This window comes from Somniosus microcephalus, chromosome 18 (genome assembly GCF_052327205.1).
Source record: "Somniosus microcephalus isolate GS21.2 chromosome 18, FLI_Smic_1.0, whole genome shotgun sequence".
In the NCBI taxonomy this organism is placed as follows: Eukaryota; Metazoa; Chordata; class Chondrichthyes; order Squaliformes; family Somniosidae; genus Somniosus; species Somniosus microcephalus.
The window spans coordinates 8,906,886-8,912,885 of NC_141004.1; positions in this window are offsets into that span (position 1 = coordinate 8,906,886).

Here is a 6,000-nt window from a genome sequence, read left to right on the forward strand (position 1 = left end):
TTCTGTTGCCTGGGCCCTAAACTCTGGAATTCCCTGCCTAAACCTCTTCGCCTCTCTACTTCTCTTTCATCCTTTAAGGCGCTCCATAAAACCTACCTCTTCAACCAAGCCTTTGGTCACCTGACCTAATTTCTCCTTATGTGGCTCGGTGTCAAATTTTATGTCGTATAATACTTCTGTGCCGCGCCTTGGGATGCTTTACTACGTTAAAGGCGCTATATAAATACAAGTTGTTGTTGTTGTTGTTTACATCATACAGGCAGTAGACAATTAAACAACTAACGGGAGGAGGAGGCTCCATGAACATCCCCATCCTCAATGATGGAGCCCAGCACGTGAGTGCAAAAGACAAGGCTGAAGCGTTTGCAACCATCTTCAGCCAGAAGTGCCAAGTGGATGATCCATAATCGGCCTCCACCTGAGGTCGCCACCATCACAGAAGCCAGTCTTCAGCCAATTCGATTCACTCCATGTGACCTAATGGATACAGCAAAGGCTGTGGGCCCCGACAACATCCCGGCTGTCGTGCTGAAGACTTGTGCTCCAGAACTAGCCGCGCCTCTCGCCAAGCTGTTCCAGTACAGCTACAACACTGGCAACTATCCGACAATGTGGAAAACTGCCCAGGTAGGTCCTGTCCACAAAAAGCAGGACAAATCCAATCCAGACAATTACCACCCCATCAGTCTACTCTCAAAGTGATGGAAGGTGTCATCGACAGTGCGATCAAGCGGCACTTACTCACCAATAACTTGCTCACCGATGCTCAGTTTGGGCTCCGCCAGGACCACTCGGCTCCAGACCTCATTACAGCCTTGGTCCAAACATGGACAAGAGAGCTGAATTCCAGAGGTGAGGTGAGAGTGACTGCCCTTGACATCAAAGCAGCTTTTGACCGAGTGTGGAATCAAGGAGCCCTAGTAAAACTGAAGTTAATGGGAATCAGGGAAAAACTCTCCACTGGCTGGAGTCATACCGAGCACAAAGGAAGATGGTTCTAGTTGTTGGAGGTCAATCATCTCAGCCCTAGGACTTCGCTGCAGGAGTTCCTCAGGGCAGTGTCCTAGGCCCAACTATCTTCAGCTGCTTTATCAATGACCTTCCCTCCATCATAAGGTCAGAAGTGGGGATGTTCGCTGATGACTGCACAGTGTTCAGTTCCATTCACAACTCCTCAGATAATGAAGCAGTCCATGCCCGCGTGCAGCAAGACCTGGACGACATTCAGGCTTGGGCTGATAAGTGGCAGGTAACATTCGCGCCACACAAGTGCCAGGCAATGACTATCTCCAACAAACAAGAGTCTAACCACCGCCCCTTGACATTCAACGGCATTACCATCGCCGGATCCCCCACTATCAACATCCTGGGGGGTCACCATTGACCAGAAACTTAACTGGACCAGCCACATAAATACTGTGGCTACAAGAGCAGGTCAGAGGCTGTGTATTCTGTGGCGAGTGTCTCACCTCCTGACTCCCCAAAACCTTTCCACCATCTACAAGGCACTAGTTAGGAGGGTGATGGAATACTCTCCACTTGCCTGGATGAGTGCAGCTCCAACAACACTCAAGAAGCTCGACACCATCCAGGACAAAGCAGCCCGCTTGATTGGCACCCCATCCAGCACCTTAAACATTCACCCCCTCCACCACCAGCGCACCTTGGCTGCAGTGTGTACCATCTACAAGATGCACTGCAGCAACTCGCCAAGGCTTCTTCGGCAGCACCTCCCAAACCCGCAACCTCTTCTGCCCAGAAGGACAAGGGCAGCAGGCACGTGGGAACCCCACCACCTCTCAAGTTCCCCTCCAAATCGCCATTCCTTCATCGTCGCTGGGTCAAAATCCTGGAACTCCCTCCCTAACAGCACTGTGGGAGTACCTTCACCACACGGACTGCAGCGGTTCAAGAAAGTGGCTCACCGCCACCTTCTCGAGGGCAACTAGGGATGGGCAATAAATGTTGGCCTTGCCAGCGACACCCACATCCCAGGAACGAATAAAAAAACAAATGCACACACACATTCACACTCACACACACAAACATACTCACACACACACACACTACTGAATCTCACACACACACGATATACTGATCCACACATGGGGAAGTACTTGACTGGCCATAAACATTGATACCAAGAGTCAGCACCATCAGGAGACAGAAAGGTTGTGAGTGGGAATAATTACCATGTATTGACTATAAGTTCTAAAGCTCTACTTCCTATTTAATTGGCCTTCTGTTGTTAAACAGTCCTGACAGTTTGTTTATGTTTCCAAGGCAGTGCGTGACTTTTTAACAGAAACTGTGGGAAGCTGCTGGTTAAACTGGTCGAGAGACAAACGCAGTGACTTGAATCAGAAACTATTCATGATTTAGACTAAATGCTAATCAGGAAATTGTTTCAGGGTTTAATTTTGCAAAATACTGTGCCTTGTTAATGATAAATAACAAGATGTTGCTTCATTGGATCGTCAACAATCTGAAGACAACATCAATTCCTGGGATTGGACACTCAACATTACATTGGAAATTTAGATCCTATTACTGGATTCCACTTGGCTGGATCAATCTTGAGCAACCATTAGTGCATTTCAATCCAATCAGTTACAGACGTTCATTCAAGGAATGATTAATGGATTGATTCCTCTATTGGGCCAGTCCAATGATATCAAGTGTAAATCGTTGGTAATTTTACAGACATCAAATTCACAAGCCCACCAAACCTTTCCTTCATATTGATTGATGTAACAACAACAACTTGCATTTATAGAGCACCTTAAACATAGTGAAACGTCCCAAGGCGCTTCATAGGAGCGATTAACAAACAAAATTTGACACCGAGTCACATAAAGAGATATTAGGTCAGGTGGCCATAGTGGAAGAGGAGGCAGTTGAGATACTGGATGGGATAAAACTTGATAAAGAGGAGGTACTAGAAAGGCTGGCTGTACTTAAAGTAGATAAGTCACCAGGACCAGATGGGATGCATCTTAGGATGCTGAGGGAAGTAAAGGAGGAAATCACGGAGGTACTGGCCATAATCTTCCAATCCTCCTTAGATACAGGGGTGATGCCAGAGGACTGGAGAATTGCAAATGTTACACCCATGTTCAAAAAAGGGTGTAAGGATAAACCCAGCAACTACAGGCCGGTCAGTTTAACCTCGGTAGTGGAGACGCTTTTAGAAACGATAACCCGGGACAAAGTTAACAGTCATGGACAAATGTGGATTAATTAAGGAAAGCCAGCACGGATTTGTTGAAGACAAATCATGTTTAACTAACATGATTGAGTTTTTTGATGAGGTAACAGAGAGGGTTGATGAGGGCAATGTGGTTGACGTGGTGACGTAAGAAAACTACTAGGCACTTGGTCTGTGTATTAAACAAGGCTTTAATCAACTGTTTTACAACATGGAGATCTAGTTGTGTCCTTCACTAGTGTGGTAAACCACTGTTATTGTTGTTGTTGTTGTTACACACTGTTGTACCTATGCATGCCTCAACATGTCTCAGCTGGCTCCACCCACAGGCCCAGGTATAAAGGCGATTGACCTGCAGCCCCCTGCCTTCTTGGAACCCAGTCAACCACGAGAGGCATGCTCTGTTCTTTGCTAATAAAAGCCTTTAGTTACTCTCTTAACTCTCAGTCTTTTATGAGTAATTGATAGCGCATCAACTAGTTCCTGTTGAAGAATGTCCTGAGCAAGCTGGGCCCGTGCCCGAGTATTTATACTCTCCCTGGACAGCGCTACCAGCAGGCCACCCAGTATTATTTCACACAGAATTCACAGAAACCCCACAGTGCAGATAGAGGCCATTTCGGCCCATCGAGCCTGCACCGACACATATCCCACCCGATCCCCGTAATCCCTACACCAACACATATCCCACCCTATCCCCGTAACCCCATGTATTTAATCCCCCTAGCACTAAGGGTCAATTTTATCATAGCCAATCAACCTAACCCGCACATCTTTGGACTGTGGGAGGAAACCGGAGCACCCGCACGTAAACACGGGGAGAATGTGCAAACTCCACACAGACAGTCACCCGAGGCCGGATTCGAACCCGGGTCCTTGGCGCTGTGAGGCAACAGTGCTAACCACTATGCCACCGTGCATTTCCACATGAATGACAAGATTCATGTCACGTGGTGTACATGGGCTTCCAAAAGGCTTTTGATAAAGTGCCACATAATAGGCTCGCCAGCAAAGTTGAAGCCCGCAGAATAAAAGGGACAGTGGCAGCATGGATACGGAATTGGCTAAGTGACAGGAAACAGAGAGTAGTGGTGAATGGTTGTTTATCAGCTTAAACAGGTTTGTATTGGAACAGCAAACCCAGGCCTCTCGCATTAAAAGTTAGTCTGTTAATCACACCAGTCACAGGTTCTAGGCTAGTGTCTCCACACTTAGTGAAAGTGATTATTGAACCCAACCTTGTCCAACCCCCACAGGGCAGTAACTGAGTTGGATCACTGCACTGCTACTACAGCAGCACACCGAGCCAGTGATTGACTGAGCGCCCGAGCATCATTCAGCAACTGTGAAACACCTAACACGTTCCAAACCTCCATTATGTTAATGTTCAACACGAATCCTTGTTTTCAAATGCCTCACCCTTCCCTATCTCTGTAACCTCCTCCAGCCCCACAACCCTCCAAGATCTCTGCGCTCCTCCAATTCTGGCCTCTTGCGCATCCCCCGATCTCCTTCACTCCACCATTGGCGGCCGTGCCTTCAGCTGCCTGGGCCCCGAGCTCTGGAATTCCATCTCAGTTGGATGAAAAATATCCCACGGCACTATTTCGAAGAAGAGCCGATGTCCTGGGCCAACATTTATCCCTCAACCAACATCGCTAAAAACATATTTTATCTGGTCATTATCACATTGCTGTTTGTGGGAGCTTGCTGTGCGCAAATTGGCTGCCGCGTTTCCTACATTACAACAGCGACTACACTTCAAAAAGTACTTCAGTGGCTGTAAAAAGCTTTGGAGATCCTGATGTTGTGAAAGGTGCTATGTAAGTTCTTGTAGTGAACTGACATTACTGTTTTACTTCTCATCACGGTTGCATGGTTGTCTCGAAAGCCTCGTATATCCTGTGATGGCCGAGACCACCAGCCAGCAGGTGCTTGGTCCAGGCTCTCTCCCAACACATATGTCTTGTGTTTACAGCTAAAATGTAGATTCCCAGAAGTAACTGACCTCCTATGAACCAAAACCCAAGTCCTTATATTTGTCATATATGGGTTAGCTTGCACAGATTTAACCATGAACGTCCCATTCCCCGATAATTGATCATTGGGGTCCATGTGGCACATCCACCATTGTTCCCTTCTCCTTCCAAAAAGGTGGGGAGTAACATTGGAATCAAACCAATGGGTGCAGGCTAAACTATTGAATCAGATTTATTTACCGACTAAATAATACATAGAAGCAGAATGACGTTGGAATCAAACCAATGGGTGCAGGTTAAACTATTGAATCGGATTTATTTACAGACTAAATAATGCATAGAAGCAGAAAGACAGCCACATACAAAAAGTGCAGTAACCAAGCAACAACTTGCATTTATATAGCGCCTTTAATGTAGTAAAACATCGCATGGTGCTTCACAGGAGCGTAATCAGACATAAAATGGAGGCGGAGCCAAAGAAGGAGATATTAGGATGGATGACTAAAAACTTGGTCAAAGAGGTAGGATTTAAGGAGCTACAGGATAGATAAACTGTTTCAAATCAAACAACGGAGGAAGCAGTCCAAAATCCCTGGTGGCCTTTCCAGTGGTTTCTGAGTGTCTGATGGAAGTTGTGTGGGAGGTGCCCAATCACAGAGCACCCCCCTCTGACCCCTTCATGTGTGGGGATTGAAGGATACAGGGAATGACAGATCAAGAGGCTGTCGTTGAATTATACACGAGCCCTTTCTTTGATGTCAAAGCAGACACCTTTGAGGATCAAGTGACCTTTTTTTTTCACTCAAAGGTCAG